The 18,584-nt window shown below is 35.5% G+C and overlaps 1 long non-coding RNA gene across 1 annotated transcript in view; it reads left to right on the top strand.

The window, feature by feature from the left end:
• Positions 1-1,890: 1,890 nt before the first annotated feature.
• Positions 1,891-18,584, top strand: part of LOC140452460 (uncharacterized) — a 407,073-nt gene continuing 390,379 nt past the window's right edge. Inside the window, exon 1 of the long non-coding RNA XR_011952193.1 lies at positions 1,891-2,011. This is a non-coding gene — a long non-coding RNA (uncharacterized lncRNA). The remainder of the gene's footprint in view (positions 2,012-18,584) is intronic.

Here is an 18,584-nt window from a genome sequence, read left to right as displayed (position 1 = left end):
CGGACTTCATTACTGTAATGCGGTGGAGCACCATCTTGTAGCAACCACATATTTTGCCTTATTGCAATATTCACTTCTTCCAAATACTCTTGTGAATCGTTTGCTAAGAACTTCAAATAATTATCAACATTTAAATTGTTGGGAAGAAATACTGGGCCTATTAGATTGTTATCCACAATTCCTGCCCAAAGATTAACTTTGAAAGTCCTTTGGTGATGAGTCGTTTTTTTGGCGTGAGGATTTTCGTCGGACCAAATGTGCTCGTTATGATGGTTTGTTATTCCATTTCTAGTGAAGGTAGCCTCGTCGGTAAACAAAATAAAATGAACATTTCGAGTGTTTTTCATTAACAACCAATTGCACAATCCAATCCTTTTAGGATAATCTTCAACCAATAACTCTTGAACCGTTGTTAAGTGATAGGGTTTAAGCAGCTGATTCTTCAAACGCCTCCAAACCCTTACGTGAGGAGCATTTAGTTGAGCAGTTATTACCCTTGTATTTGTTCCAGGGACTTCTTCAATGATTTCTAAAATGTCTTCATCAGTTGCATCCATTATTGGACGACCACTATTGCCAGCAACTTGCGGTTGGAATGTACCCGTTTCCCGTAAACGACGATCAATGGTCAGAAATAAGCGTCTATCGGGTGTATTTCGATTGGGGTATTTTACTGCATAACGCATTGCAGCTGCTGCACTATTTCCTTGACATTCACCTACGATATTCCCGATAGTTTATTGAAATCATAATTTAATCTGATCCAACTTGCCCAAAGTTAAATGCGTATCTGCCAATTCCTGAAATGTGTAGGCCATTGTAATATCAAAATTTTTAATAATAATCTTATTCACACAATAAAAAATAGCTTCAAATTATTGACTATTATTGATGGAACTGTTTGTAATTATTATATCCGTAGAAACTAATTGTAATTTTATGGCCAACTAGGAAAAACCTAATTTTTCGAAAAAGTGATAAGAGGCAAAAAAGTTTTAAAAATAATGGTTAAACTAATGATGCCACAACATTTATATGATTTGAACGTACTCAAAAGTTTGGGGGATTTAGGGTTGCACACCTCCCTTAAAATTTTTCTGTGCTCTTAGATTTTGTTGTTTCTTTTGTATGAAAAATGCTTTCAGAACAAGAAAGTTACGTGTCCATTTTTATTACAAAATTTCCAGTAGTTTAGGAGATAATGCAAAAAAACAATTTTTATTTTGTAACTTCAAAGGGCTGTAACTTTTTTTGTGCAGCAAAAAGTTTTTTTTGCAGCACGATTCAACAATTTTCACACACCAAATGTATCAAAAATGCATGAGAAAAATTCTTTTGCTATAGTATAAGTTTATTTTACTATACAAATTACAAAATTTATTCCCGCTTGATACATTTAATTTCAATAAACCATTTCATATTCAAGCGATGAACAGTATTAGCTTCGCTGTATTGAGTTTAATGAGACCGAATAAATGTAAAATTTAAATGGGGTGTTTTTATTTGAATATACAATAACAAACAATATAACCTATAATTATTGCATTGACAGAATTATAATAACCAGGAGTTATATTGACACAGAACATGAACATAGACAGAGGTGATTATAAGTGATTAGTACTAGTTACATCAAGCAACTATTGACAACACTGTTCTATTTTTCCATTTAGCCATACTGAACGAAAAACGTGAGACGCACTACAGTTTGCGTTTTAAAACAAAAACAATCAAGAATTCTTATCACAGTCAACAACTCTCAACGCTTTCTTGTTTTTTGTTTTCACCTTTTTTCAATCCTTTTAGGTAGATATTCATTTAAAACCATAGTTTTGTAAAATAGATATATTTTGTCTTTCCGTAAGTGATGTGTTTCTAATATAAATCTTTTCAAATATCTTTGTGATACGAAAAATGTTAGAATTTTATTTTATTTAATATTTACTACAGTCTTTTGCTGTGTGCTTTAATTTTGTGTGAATTAACCAATATGTATTTTTAATCTAAATTGGTAAGTTTTTACAAAGACCCATTATACACTGCGTCCCAAAATTAACGCATAATTTTAAAATTCTTATTTTGAGTTGTAATGAAAAAATTTTTGTTTGTTCTTTTCTGCTTTATGGTTGTTTTAGAACATCTTAAATAAAAAACTTTTATTTCTTTACATCATAAATCTAAACATCTAAACAAACAACTGATCTAAACAAACTAACATAAATTAATGACGAAATTGAAATTTCTAAAGTTGAAGAAAATACCAGTACCGTGTACTAGTATCGAGTATTGCCTCCTCTGGTATTTATTACTGCTTGACAACGATCTCTCATACTGAGAATAATCGTTCTGATTTCTTCTTGGTCAATTTAATCCCAAATTTCAAACCAACCGCAAAAACAGTTCATCAAATGTGTTTCGTGCATTTGGTAGTTGTCGTAGTCGTCTGCCTATGATGTCCCAAAGATGTTCTATTGCGTTGAGATCAGGACTTCTGAAAACATCAGCGTTTTTTACCGTTCTTTCAATAAATTTTACAATATACCGGTGGTAACAATAATATATTAGCACAAAAATCAAAACATTAAAATTATTTGATTTACTAGGGTTGTACCAGGGTTTTTAAAATTATGCGTTAATTTTGGAGCGCAGTGTATTTGTACATATTGCATTTTTTCTTTAATTACATTATAGAAATTTTTAAAAAAGGAAATAAAATTTTCCGAAAGCTTGAATCTTCAAATAATATTGTTCTGAAGCTATTTTCTTGTGGCATTTTAAATTAATTACTATTTAACTGGGAATAAGCCACAATTAAAGGTTAAAATACGTTTATTGACGTTTCAATTTCCACTTCGGAAATCGTTCTCAAAATACTATTTTGTATTTTGAGAACGATTTCCGAAGTGGAAATTGAAACGTCAATAAACGTATTTTAACCTTTAATTGTGGCTTATTCCCAGTTAAATAGTAATTAATTCAAATAATAGTGTTAAAGCCCCATATACTGTTCAATAAGTCAATAAAAAGGGGCTATTAGGTAACTATTCTTTATACTCAAAGTTTCAATTGTGTTTACAATTAGTTTCAAGAGCTAAAAATATACAAAATATCTTATACAGTGGAACTTTGCAAAAAAATGTATTACTTAACTCACCAAAAAAAATTATTTTAGTTAATAAAATTATGCTACTACATATATTTAAAAAACACTATTTTAAAAAATGAGTTTGTTTAATACATGTCTCTCTTACATTTTTGAAACATAATTTTAAAAAACTTATTTAAACAAAAAACAATTGAATTTTGATGAATTATAAATAGGTTAGAATAGCGACCAATAAAATTACAAATAAGCCTCAATATCATGAATACCAACTTACAGCTTTATTTTTGACCATTATATTGCCCAAATTAAAATTTTGTTAAATATTATTTTTCATTTAATAATAAAAAAGAAGATTTATTTATTATTTACAGATACCTGAAAAAATGTGTAACAAGTGTGTATCTATTATTTATATATACAGGGTGACTCATAAGGAACTGTACATACTACTACCTCGTATGGAGGCCCCTATGGGTATAACAAATGACCATTAAAAAGTGTATGTTTAATAATATACAGGGTGAGTTGTGAATTTTGACGGAAATTTCTATTCACATTTACCATTCAACATTTGAATGGTAAGTTCGATATTTCTCATATTTTGGTCAAACGTTACCTTACTATCAACTAATCGACTGATTTATTCAAACTAGAAAAAGTCAGGCCGGTTTTAAAAAATTATTTCGTTTTTTTATAGAAAAAATTTGAGTGAGGAAAAAATAGGTATGCCATTTTAATTGTCTATTCGCCTAATTTATAAAACTCTAATTATGGGTTTCAAAACCTTATACAGGGTGGAATTTTTTCTCTGAACCAAACGAATTAATTTTTTAAAACCGGACCTGATTTTTTCCAGTTTAAATAAATCAAACTTTGTCTGCTTTGTTTGTTAAATGTTAAATTTTTGTTTGTTCAAAATAAATAATTTTTGCAAGAAAAGTTACATTTTTTACATCTATGGTTCACTGTGCTAAACTTTTAATAATTATTCATAGTCAGAAATTGATTTTTTAATTAAAAATTAAGTAAACGTGTGGGGAAAACAATAAAAAAAATATGGCATTTTATTTGCTTCTTTGTCTTATTTATAAAAATTTTATTAGAGTTTTTTCCAGTTTAAATAAATCAGACTGAAATAAAATCTGGTCCGGATTGTTTGTTAAATGTTAAATCACCTAAATGTTTGTTCACAAACATTTTATTTTTGTAAGAAATGTTAATTTTTTTTTACTCTATTGCACTTTGCTAAACTCATAGTAAAATTGGATTTTTTTAATTAATAATTAAGTAATCGTATGGGGAAAAAATTAAGATGTTATTTCAGTTTCCTATTTGTCTAACTTTTAAAATTCTTATTACAGTTTTCAAAAACTTTATACAGGGTGGAATTTTTTCTATAAACAAATAAACTAATTTTTTTAAACCAGACCTGATATTATTCTAGTTTGAATGAATCAATTGATTAGGTGGTTGTAGTGTAACGTTTGACCAAAATATGAGACATATCGAACTTACCATTCAAGAGTTATGATAAATAGAAATTTCAGTCAAAATTCACAACTCACCTTGTATATTATTGAACAATGGGAGCAGATACTTTTTATTGCTTATTTGTTGGTCCCCATATAATCCTCCATACGAGGTAAGAATATGAACAGTTCCTCATGGCTCGCCCCGAGGCGAGTATACAGGGTGTTCCGAGATGTTTTTAATAGCCTATAATTCAAGAAGTAAATTTTTTTTTATTTGAAAATTGGAAAATGTCAATTGGACCTACAGTACTACCAATTGATGTAAACATGAAATCTGCGACGTCGTCACGGACGCTGTGACGTCATTACAATGAAAACAATTAAGTGGATCAGGAGAGTGAAGGTCAGGTCAAACGAAAGTCTTTTTTGTCTCAAATTCAATGGTGTATCACAATGAGGGTATTAATGTTAATAAATACGCTAAATTTTTAATTTATTGGCGCATTTATCATCTACAAATTTACCTGAAACTAGCATATTTTTATAGTTTTTACAAATTCACAAGAAATGCAAGTTGTGCTTGAGATTTTATATAAATCGTTTTTTGACAACTACAAATAGTACTTAATAGCTAATGAGATTTCTGGTGTTCATTCACTAATATGTTCATTATAGTTTTAAAACAGAATTTTGAAATCTCGTGAGTTTATACATTCGTAAAAATGTCTTTCCTATTCACATCTCATCAATACGTAGATATGTTGTTGATTTATGGTGAATGTAGAAAAATGCTCGAAATGCTCAAGTCTTATAGATGGAATGCTTTCCCGAAAGAATATTTCCCGTCTTATGTCACTTTTGCTATGGTTGAGGAGAAGATGCAGTATGGTTTATTTCCGAACGCAAAACATAAAGATCACGTCAAAACAATACAGACCGAACAACACTTGGTGAATGTTTCAGCATGTAACGATTAATCTACGTGTGTCCATAAAGTCCATTGCTACAGAAACTGTAGTGTTTTCAACTACAGTTCAAAGGATTTTAAAAAACCACCATTTGCGACCCAATCCCATAATAATGGGATGATAATCGCCATAACTCCCATTATTGGTTAGTGGAAAATCAGCACTGGTTAAGGAAACTCTTTTAAACTAGATAGGGAATTAATGTTTGGTGTGCGTTATTTAATGGATGTTTAATAGGTCCATTTTTGTTACTGGAGTATATTTCTTTACGCGAAAAAGGAGTTATAGTATGGCAATAAGATTATTATTATTATTATTCCAGATTTAGCCATACGGCTCACACTCCCTCTAAGGGGAAAATTCACTCATCCCAGATACCTACGGTATCAAAAGGATTGAGCTCTGGTGGGACTCTTTCCATGTTATCGAGTCCTAGGTGACTTGGTATGTCGGTGTATCTCCCAAAAATTTTCGTACGCATCTGGACGTCGAAAGTAACACAGCTTTCTGCATAGTCTTATATAGATGTTCGTTTAGACCCAGCTTTTTTATGTTTTCTAGGAGGCTCTTCGGAATGACTCCAGTGGTAGAAAGAATAATGGGTATCGTCTGGGTACTTTCCATTCTCCATTGTCTCCTGATTTGTATTTCTAGATCTCTGTACTTGGCGATCTTTTCGTTGTATTTAACACGTAAATTATTGGTGTTGGGTATCGCCACATCAATAAGTGTTGTTTGCCTAGTAATTTTATTAACTAGTATGAGATCGGGTCTATTATGGGCCACTGGTTGGTCTGTAAGCACAGTGCGGTCCCAGTATAGCTTGTAGTTGTCATTTTCAAGCATTCTATCAGGGACGTATTGATAATAAGGAAGATGGTCGGTTTGGAGAAGTCCCAGTTTGTCAGCTAGTTCTTGGTGGATAATCTTTCCTACTGAGTCATGGCGTTCTTTATAATCAGTACCGACAAATGCCTGGCAACCACCGGTAAGATGTTGGATGGTTTCTTGGGCTTGGCATCCATATCGGCATTTGTCATTTTGGACTTGAGGATCTTTAACAATATATTTCAGGTAATTTTTAGTTGGAATAACCTGATCCTGAATGGCAAGTAGGAAACCCTCAGTCTCGGGAAACATCTTTCCTGATGTCAACCAATAGTTCGACGCTGTATTGTCGACATATTCTTGGCTGATCTCATTGAGATGTCGCCCATGCAGAGGTTTACTCATCCAGGTGCGCATTTTGTCTTGTTTAGTCAGGTGGTTTATGCGCATTTCTTGTTCCCTCAGTTTAAGCGGCGTCGTATCATCTACTGCACAAATTGCTCGATGTAAAGTAGATGTCTCAGCCTGTACCTGAAAATAAGTTCTTAAATTAGCAATTTGTTTATCCAATTGCTCACCTATATCCATAAGTCCTCTTCCCCCTTGATACCGCGGTAATGTTGTTCTCTCTACTGCACTGCGTGGGTGATGTTTTTGCGCCTTTGTGAGAAGTGTTCTTACTTTCCGCTGAAGACCCTCTATATCTGTTTTTGACCACTTTATAATACCAAATGAGTAGCTCAGCGCGGAGCAGGCGTACGTATTTAATGCCTTAAACAAATTTTTACTATTAAGATATGACCGATTTAGTTGTCTTACTCTTCGTACGAACTCCGAAGTTAGTTCAGTTTTCATTTGTTTATGGTCAATTTTCCGCGCTTGTTTTACTCCGAGATATTTGTACATATCATTTTCACCCATTGCCTCGATGTTTTGGCCATCTTGCATGTCGAAACCTCCGGGCTGAATCTTTCCTCTGACTATATTTAGTATACGGCACTTGTCTAGTCCAAAATTCATACTGATATCATTTGAGAAATTTTCTACAGTTTTTAGCATCTCATCTAGGTGGTTTCGAGTGGAAGCCATTAATTTTAAATCATCCATATACAACAGATGATTAAGCTTCGCTACAACAGTGTTGTTATTTTTGATGCTAAAACCTGAGTCAGTAGAGTTCAGCAGCTGAGATAGTGGGTTCATTGCTAGGCAGAACCAAAGTGGACTCAACGAGTCCCCCTGGAAAAGCCCCCGGTTAATAGGGATATTTTCAGTTTCGATATTAATTTCACCCGGTATTTGAAGGTGAATTTTAGTCTTCCACTCTGCCATTATATTCTTCAAAAAGGTCACGAGATTATCATCGACTTTATATATTTTCAATATATCTATAAGCCATTCATGCGGCACTGAATCAAAAGCCTTCTTGTAGTCTTATTATTATTATTATTATTATTATTATATTACAAATAAGGGCAGAGGAGCGAGCTCCTATTATGCCCAAAAATCAAAAATAAAAAATATCCTTATAAAACTAATACCAATTATAAAGTTAAGTAAACATAAACAATTAAGTATATCATACAAAAGTTGAATGGTGAGACAATAAATAAAGAAATAAATAATGCTGCCCAAGAAAAAAAATCGTATAAATAAAATAAACCACTATCAAATTTATTTTTAAAGATGTTAACACTAGTTGCCGATATGGTGTCTTGATCCAAATTGTTCCAGATATTAAAGATTCTATTTGGCAAGAAGTTCACCCTGGACCTTGCAGTAGTTTGTTCCCTTTTTAATTTGTATCGATGGCCTCTTAATCTTTCGTCTTGATTCAAAGTGAATATGGTGCTTAGGTTCCCAAAATTATGTTTTAAAATACGGAAGGACATAATTAGATCACCTCGAAGACGTCGCTGCTCGAATGTCGTAAGATGAGCCATGGATAATCTATCCTCATAGTTAGGTCTTACACGACCGTATGCCAGTCTTGTAGCTTTACGCTAAACATTTTCAAGTAGGAATTTATCGCGAATGAGATCTGGATTCCACACTGGTCCGGCAAACTCAAGAATAGGTCTAACGTATATTGTGTAAAGTTTACTAACAGAAGTTAGAGATATACGTGTAAAACATTTACGGATCAAAAACAGTTTCGAGTTTGCACGTTTACACACCGACACTATGTGATCAGACCAATTTAAGTCACTATTAATTATCACTCCGAGATCATTGTGGGAGGTTACCGAGTTTAAGGGATGTCCATTAATAAAGTACGGTAGTGATGGGTTATTTTTGCCGATATGTAAAACAACGCATTTTTCAATGTAACCATTCTGAGGACCATTTGAATATTGCGTCAAGATCTTGTTGAAGAACATGTTGGTTAATAGTTGGATTCACATATAATTTCGTGTCATCAGCGTAAATGGAAACCTTACTGGATACGATGAGCGGAAGATCACTAGTGTAGACACAAAATAGTAGCGGTCCAAGTACTGATCCTTGTAGGACTCCACTCTTGACTGGCTTATCTTGTGAGTGGTCTTCCCCAACACGAACCCTGAAGTATCTGTCGGATAGAAAATATTCAATCCAAATGTTCAACTTTCCGCGGATACCATAGTGATCCAATTTAGCTAGTAATCGACGTTTTGGAACACGGTCAAAAGCTTTGGAGAAGTCTAAGTAGACTACATCGACAGGATTCCGATTGTTTAAAGATAATGACCAATCATTTACACAATGAAGTAAGTTTGTGATCGTTGAACGACCTTTGATAAGCTGTTGGTGAGGGATGATATTTTCTTGAAGAAGAAACTCAGACATAGCTTCCGAAATAATCGATTCCATGACCTTGCCGACAATAGGAACCAGGCTGATTGGACGATAGTTATTGCAATCAAGTTTATTTCCTTTCTTGAATATAGGAGTAACCGAAGCCAATTTCCAGGACGAGGGGAGAGAACATTGATTAAAAGAAGCATTCATTATAAGAGATATAGGGATGGCTACAGATTCTGCACATTGTTTGAGGAAAAAAGAGGTGAGCCCGTCTAATCCAGGTGATGAATTATTTCGTAGTTTCCTTAAATGATGTCGCACCCCTACATAACAGCGATATTGTAATCAATTGCCACATTTTTAAACAGGTGGATTGGAACTAATTGACCCGCCCGATGGCTTTCAAGATCGCCTGTGCTGTCACCCTAGTTTTTTATGGGGCTGTTTAAAAGGAATCGTTTATAACGAAGAACCTATAGATTTAAACGATTTAAAAACTAAAATTAGACAAGCGTGCAGCCTGATTACGCCAGAGGTGATACCTGCGGCATGCACACGTGAACTGCTTAGACCGTTTGATGCTTGTGTTAAAGCAGAAGAAGGTCATTTTGAACACCTCCTATACATTTTTTTCACATTTTGAATGTTATTGATTATTGTTGAAAATAAACATTAAATTGAAATTTTAGCATACTTATTCAAATTAATACCTTCCTTGTGGTACACCGTTGAATTTTGTATAAAAAACCTTTTCATCTGACCTAACCTTCACCCCCTGATGTATTTAGTTTTGTTTTCATTGTAATCACGTCACAGCGCCCATGATGACGTAACAGATCTTATGTATACATCAATACATCAATTGGTAGTATTTAGGCCCAATTGACATTTCTCAATTTTCAAATAAAAATATTCATTACTTTCTTTTATATATTACAATTCTCGTGTTACAGTGTTAGTCGCCATACTCCTTCGAAACGGCTTGCCCGATTTTTATGAAATTATATATGTATATTGGATAGGTCTGAGAATAGGTCGTAATATATTTTTCATATCCCTAAGTGATAAGGGTGGTCCAATCCAAACATTTTTTAAAATTTTTAGGTTAAATAAATTTTTTTTATTTTTTTATGATATTTCTCTTTTAATAAGCCTTTTCATGATCTAGTCCGTTTTGTCTATTATTTTTTCCCTGAATAAACTTTTGTCTCTTCTTTTAATATTCACCATTTGCCACCCTCCCGATATTTTAGTTTCGTTTGTTAGTTCAATGTCTGTATAGTAGGGACAAAACAAGATATACATTTCCCGGTAAGTCTATCTAAGAATGTCACAATTTCCAGGCGAAAATAACAGCAATTCATCACTGCGCGAATAAAATAGAAAGGCAGTGAAGAACGTACCGTTTAATTGTCAGGCAGCGCTTAAGGCAAAAAAGTCTTTAGAGGCCAATTCTAAGCTAGCATGGGATTGTGTGGTTGCCCTAAATACACTTAAAGACCGTAGCAACATTACGGTAGCCTGGGTAAAGGGGCACCAGTGTCAAAAGTGCAATGAAACAAAGCTCATCAAAGCCATTCGTTGGACCCGAACCCTTCTGTGGCGTTGCGAAGGCAGTAACAAGAACATCTACAAGATAGTGGGTACCACACAAATCTCTGGAATGGTGGAGAAATTCACTAGGACAAAGAAAGACAAAACAGTTCATTACAGAACATTTGTCAAAATTTACGGCAGACCTAATAAGCAAAGACAGGAAAACGGTCAAAGCTATAGTAGGTCAGTTAACAAGGCACTGTAAGCTGAATAAGCAGTTGAAGCTGATGGGATCGGCAGATGATGATCTATGCAAATTCTGTTACCTAAATGAAGAAACAGCAAAACACATTTTATGTTAGCTTGCATAGCTTGACAAATGTCCGCTTCTTTGCATTAGGCGAAGAAAAGCCACCGGTAAGTAGCCACATGGAAGGTGCAGTCTATAAATTATTAGACCTTTTAAAATGGGTCAGGCTAGAGCATGCAATCGAGGGCTAAACCACCACAATATATCTGAATAGGTCGCAGTGAAATAGGCCAAAAGCCACCTCATTGAATTATCTACTTCCATGTTCAGCACAACTCATTTACGTTTTTGGCTCCTAGTGTCACTAACTATTATCTTACGTAATTATCACATTCACGTATATCTTCTTTTTTGAGAATGATTTTGTCCACTTGTGCATCTGATAAGTTATCTTAATCTTCTTAAAAAAATGTGTTTGCTGTTTCCAATATGATTTTTAGTTCTATCTAGTCATTCCATTCCTATAACCTATTCTTAAAACCATTAGATCTATTTGTATCAATTACTATACCAGCCCATATTGGATAACCAGTTTCATTTTGAGTATTATTGCCTTGAAATTCCGGTCTGTCTACAACTGTTTCCCTACTCACACCAAGTTTAGCTTCATCATAAAATTTCCCTACCTTAATAATTTGATCTGCATGTCTTGTTCAGGGCATTTTTAAAAGTATTTACACTGTTTTCAGCAGCCCCATTAGTCGCTGGATGATACGGAGCAGACGTCGCATGTATGATACCGTTTATTTTACAAAATGTTTCAAATTCTTCGCTAACCAACTGGGGCCCATTATCCGATATTATAGTATTTGGCAACCCATACCTAGCCATGTAATCTCTTTGTAGTGATGCTGTGGTAACTATTTTATGCATTATATACATTTGCAGCCACTTTGAAAATGAGTATGTTATGATCAAAAACATCTTTCCTCTGACTAGTCCTAAAAAATCTAAGTGAATTCTATCAAATGAATTTCTTCATCCAGATGTGTTCACCAAAAATATTGTCTTAACTGTTCCATTGTGTGCCCCATGTATTTCATCTAATAACTGCTTCCTTATCCTTTCCGATACAATTACCTTAATCTCTCACAATAATATACCATTATCTAGACTTTATTCAAGATGTCTCCCCTTAAAAGGTCACAAATCTTCTTAGACTTTCTCTGGCCAACCTTCCCTTACATACGTATATACCTTCCCTTGTGTTTCTATTCACTCGTGTTTCTCGAATTAATACCTCAGCGCTTATTGGTACCTTGTCCTTTACCAAAAAATTAAAATAATCTTGTGCTGTGTCATTTTCGCTCTCTGAGGCTAAATGAAGCCTCGAAAGCACATCTGCTCCCCCATTTTGACTTCCCTTCACAAGTTGAAAACTGTAATTAAATCCGCTTGAAAAAAAGCACATCTTTGAAGACGTTCTGCTGCCATTTGTGGTATTTCTTTGCGTTTCACAGAAATAGCTTGAAGAGGTTTGTGATCTGAACATAAAACAAACTTCTCTGACCCATTCGGGTAAATATGTAAAAGCACACATTCTAGTCTCTTATTTGAACTGTCACAAACTAATTTGATTGGTGACTCTCTTGACCATTAAAATGGTGTATCTGTCTTCAATAAGTTATATATAGACAACAATATTGACAATTTGAGGAGGAACCGAGCATAATAGTTAATCATCCCCGCAAAGGCATTAACTTCTGTTACATTGGTAGGGTGAGGTACCTCTGTTATGGATTGAACCTTTTTTGGATCTGTATGACCATTTTTATTAATAAAATGTCCTAAATATCTAATTTCAGGCTCAAAAAGCTTACACTTTTTTAAGTTAAGTCTAAAGCCAGCCTTATATAGCTTAATAAATACATCCTCCAAAAGTTTTAAGTGTTCTTCCCTATCATTCCCTGTGACTACAATGTTATCCATAAAATTAATAGTTCCACTAGCTCCCTGTAATACTTTTTTTTATAGTTTTTTGAAAAATGGTACATGCTGGTTTGGTGCCATAGGGGAGCCTATGAAGTTGATAAATATCCCTATGAGTACTCCAAGATAATAATAATTTCGTTTCATCACTCACTTCTAATTGGTTATATGCATTTTTCAAATCTAGTTTTGAGAAATACTCTCCACCTTGGAGAGCCACAAAAATCTCTTCAATTCGGGGCAAAGGATATTTAAAGTCCTCTAAAAACCTATGTATTGTTATCTTGTAGTATGCACATAAACGAATTTATCCATTTTCTTTTATGAGAGGCACAAGTAGCGTACCCCAATCAGACTTACTTTACTTTTTCGTGTCTGGATCCGACTACAGTTTTTCTGCCCAATATCGGGCTACGTCTACACCCTTTGTATTTGCGAGCCATAAATCATCTAGGGTGCACTGTGATGGACAAAGTCTGCATACTCTCAGGTGTTCCACGTTCTGTATTTCCCCACATTCACAAAGTGCGTCGCTGTCTGTCTTGATGCCCCATTTAATGTGGTTCTGTTTTACAAGGGCAACAACTGTGCGTATGCGATTGAGTGTCCGCCAGGTTCTCCAGTCCAGATTCATTCCATTAGGTCGTTCTGGATGTAGGGGGAACAGTTCGGGTGGTTCGACGCTGACATTTCTCATAAACCTTTTCCTTGATTTACGTCGGCTGATTCCTGGCGGTTCGTCAAATCCGTATAATTGGTGCCTTTCATCGAAAGTTTGCCTGAACTTCTCCACATATTGTGAGGCGCATCTACGGTCGTCTGGTGATGCGGATCCAGCTACCCGGTACAGTAGGGGTAGAGGGGTAGGCTTCATACAACCGGTAATTATTCTACATGTTTCATTTAACGCCGTGGTGACTTGTTGGGCGTGTCTAGATCTACCCCAGACGGGACAAGCATATTCCCCTGTTGAGAAACATAAGGCCTCAGCTGTTGTCTTCAAGACCTGGGGGTTTGCACCCCACTTGCTCCCTACAAGTTTCCGGAGAAGGTTGTTTCTCGTAGAAACCTTTTGTCTTGTGCTCTGACAGTGGAATTTATACGTTAGTAACCGGTCTAGTATTACTCCAAGATATTTGGGCCTATCAGTATGTTTCAAGCGTTGTCCCTCCCATGAAACATTCAGTTTTACATGCGCCAGTTGGTTGTTGAGATGGAATGCACATACTTGGGTTTTAGTAGGGTTTGGCTTTAATGAGTTTTATTTATAGTAAGTTGACATCATGTTTAAAGCCTCTTCCATTGTCGACTCTACTTGTGCCAGTGTTTTCCCCTTTACGGCTATACCAAGGTCGTCAGCGTAGACAAAACTCTCAGTCTGAGGGTGCATTGGTTGGTCTTTGGTGTAGTTGTTAAATAAGGACGGCGCCAGAATGCTTCCTTGAGGTAGGCCATTTTTTGGGTTCTCCATCTGCTCTTCTTTCCATTTAGTACGACGTAGAAACGTCTATTACACAACAGTGATCTAATGATATTTACCAGTCAAGCACAGTGTTATAGATCTTAGTTAGCAAGGTTCTGTGGATTATCGTATCATAGGCCGCTGTGAGGTCTATCAAGGCTACCCCAATTAGAATTATCTATTAAAGAAATTATATCCTTGTCTACTAATTCATCTAATTATTTATTAATTTGCTTCTTAAAAAGAAAAGGCACTGCTCTTGGCTTATGAAGAATATGTTTAACCTCCGCTTCTACTTTAGTTCATTTTTTTCATACTTTTAACATCTTAATTCATCTCAAATAAACCTTCATAGTACCTAAGGAGTTTATTTAAATCATTGATATGTAATGTACGAGGCGTGTTTTTTAAGTAAGTACCGTTTTGGAATTAAAAAAAGACGTGCAAAGATATAGCAATAATTTTATTTTTACATGAAAGCCTGTACCTTAATCTACTTTTCTACATAATTTCCGTGAATATTGAGGCACTTGTCATAACGTGGCACCAGTTTTTGAATACCCTCCTGATAAAATTCTGTCGCCTGATTTGTTAACCACTGCATCACAAATGTTTTGACTTCGTTATCGTCTTGAAGACGCCGACCGCCCAGGTGTTTCTTCAAGTGCTGGAACAAATGGTAGTCGCTGGGCGCCAGATCAGGGCTGTATGGAGGATGATCTAGAGTTTCCCATTTAAATGATTTGATGAGATCTTTGGTCTGATTAGCCATATGTGGACGGGCATTGTCATGCAGAAAACGATACCCTTACTCAACTTGCCACGTCTTTTGTTCTGGTGTACACGACGCAGATTTTTCAATGTCTCACAATAAGACGCTGCATAGATTGTCTCATTATGAGGCAGAAACTCCTCTAGCAATACTCCTTTTCTGTCCCAAAAAACTGAGCACATGATTTTCCGGGCAGAAATTGTTTGTTTAAACTTCACTCTTTTGGGTGATGATGAATGTCGCCATTACATGGATTGTTGTTTCTATTCTGGTGTGACGTAGGCCACCCACGTTTCGTCAGCAGTAACAATTTGGTCTAAAAAATCTTCACCTTCACTGTGGTACCGCTCAAGGAAAGTCAATGCACTGCCTAAACGTTGGGTTTTGTGCAAATCCGTCAACATTTTTGGAACCCAACGTGAACACAATTTTCGGTAATTCAAGTTCTCGGTAACAATGCGATACAAAACACTACGAGAATACTGAGGAAAGCAGTCGGACAATGATGAAATTGTAAAGCGTCTGTTTTCTCTCACCTTTTCGTCCACTTTCTACACCAAATTTTCATTAACGACCGAAGGACGCCCACTCCTTTCTTCATCACGCACATTTGTGCGGCCATCTTTAAATGCTCTCACCCATTTCCTTACCATTCTATCACTCATAATGTTTTGTCCGTAAACTTCAACGATCTCACGATGAATATCGATCGGTTTTACGCCTTTAGCACTAAGAAATCGTATAACAGCCCGTACTTCACAATCAGCGTGACGCACGATTGTTGGAGGCATCTTAAAGACTGGAGTAAACAAGTATACAATGAAGAATCAGACTGTAATGGCGTCAGTGCGTAGACAAGAGATGTAGGTAACCAGCGCTCATGCGCGGAACGCCGACCGTAGCGCTGCGGCGGTAGAATCGCAAAACGGTACTTACTTAAAAAACATGCCTCGTATATAGCTCTTTATCAAATACTACTTGTAAATCAAAAAGTTTCATCAGATCCCTGGTTACTAATGGAGTTTTTCCATTTTTAACAACAACAAATTTGCAATCATGTACCTTATCCCCATACCTCACCTTCTAGCTTAATTATTGAACAATCATAACATTTTAACCTAATTTATGTTGGATTTATTGTGTTAGTATCAAATTTATCCATAAAAATTCTTTCCGGTATTACCGACATAGAGACCCCCAGAGTCCAACTCCGTTAATAGAGATTGATCATTTATAATCAATTCTACTTAAGATGGCTTAACATATTCATTACTCACATAATATATTTTAATATAATCTAATCTTTCTGACTCTGTTGCCTCAGTTTCTTCCTTCAGAGGTTCACCTTGACCGAGTGACTACTGATACAAAATTATTTGCCTTTTGGGGACAAACTTGAGCTAAATGATCTACCTTATTACATATCCTACAGCGAAAGGATCTATATCGGCACGTTAATAAAACTGATACCTTTTTATCCTCTTCCACATAGTTTGCACAAAAGTACCGCTCTAGACGCTTTTCCCACATGGCCCAATCTTCGCCTAACCTGTATTCTCCTATGGAGCCAATGTTACCTCTATAAATTGTTGCCGATGCTTCTGTCATTTTAATGTATTTACCTCGTCGCCACTGTAATATATTGAAGACATCAATTACTATATATTTTATTTCTGTTTCCCAAAGGTCGACATACATGCTTTTACTTCTTCTAGATGTGCCTATCTTCTAGAGATGTTGGCGACCACATTGACCCATCTTATTGTATTCACAGCAGCTCGAAATAGATCAGTTGACAGACCAGTCCACTTACTAAGATTGGCCAGCCAGAATATACGTCTACGTCCAGGGCCTCTCTTACCCTTAATCTTGCCTTGTAGAATCTACTGTAGAAGTCGGTATTTATTATTACACATGAGGTAGCCTAAGCAAGACAAATTTGTGTTCTTTGCGGTGTTAATAATTTCTTTGTCTTTTCTTAGCCTCTGGAGAACAGTTATGTTACTTGTGTGGTGTATATATGAGACCCTCACCATACGTCGGTAGCACCACATTTCAAATGCCTCTAATCGTTTTATGGCATCTTCTGTAAGGCTCCGGCTTTTTACTCAATAGGGGAGGACACTAAAGACGTAACATCTAAGAATTCTTATGTGTATATTGATACTTAAAGATAAGTTGCAGAGAATCTTCCTAAGGCTGTTGAAAGAGCTTCTGGTTTTTTTAATGGAGTTTTTATTTCGTAGCTGTGATCCCAAGTATCCTTAATATTTTTCCACTCTTTCTAACGGTGTATTGCCTATTGTAATTTGGACGTTTATATTGGTGTTCTTGCTAATGATCGTTATTTTTGTCTTCTTGCAATTTATTTGTTACATGTTTCTACAACGTTATCCATCATCGTTTGGAGCCCCTGCGCACTATCTGCCAGCAACACTGTATCGTCTGCTTATCTAATGTTGTTTACAAGTTGGCCATTTACAGCAATCCCATCTTCTGATTCGTCCAAGGCCTCTCTAAAGATGTTTTTAGAGTATATGTTACATAATGCCGGTGACAATATGCAACCCTGTCTAACTCATTTTCGACTATGAAGATCTCGGACAGTTCATTTTCTATTCGCACTGTTGCTTTTTGTTGGAGATATAAGTTTGAGATCAGTCTTATATCCTTACCATCGAGTCCTGATGTTTTTATGATATCGATTAGTTGCCCATGTGGGACTTTATCAAATGCCTTCTCGAAATCAATGAAACATGCATACACATCGCACTTGACATCCCTGGCTCTCTGCATTAGAACTTGCAAACTAAAAAGTGCTTCCCTCGTTCCGAGTCCTGCTCTGAATCCAAATTGAACTTCACTCAGGTGTTCTTCTAATTTGGTATATATGCGCGAGTGAATGATAGTAAGGAGTACTTTAAGTACATGGCTCATCAAACGCTTGCATGCTTTTATAAATAATGGTTATGTCCCACATGACATGACAGACAGACGACATAGAATATATTTTCTGTTGCCATCGACTTCCTTCATGGAACCTTAATATAAAATGGTTACGAACCCACTAGTTACCACTATATTACATCTTCTAACCGATTATAGAATGTTTTACTTTTATTCTCACCTATACCGATTTGACGAGCATACACATAACATTCAATACTTCTTTATTAAGTACAAATTTCACTGACATCATTCGTTCTTTAAACTTTTACTATGTGTTCTCTTTTACTTCTCTATCAGCAATTATACTAACACATTCCTAGTATTAGTTTTCCCTACCAAACACAATTTGTATCCTTGTCCTTTTGTCGCTTCCGGTTCGTTTCTTGCATGCAAACAATTGGTACTCTCAATAGTTCTCGCCCGAAAATCCGAACGGCGGCTTGCTTGCTTTCGGAAGATTTTACAGCA

Source organism: Diabrotica undecimpunctata, chromosome 10 (genome assembly GCF_040954645.1).
Source record: "Diabrotica undecimpunctata isolate CICGRU chromosome 10, icDiaUnde3, whole genome shotgun sequence".
NCBI lineage: Eukaryota > Metazoa > Arthropoda > Insecta > Coleoptera > Chrysomelidae > Diabrotica > Diabrotica undecimpunctata.
This window is presented reverse-complemented; position numbering and strand designations above follow the sequence as displayed.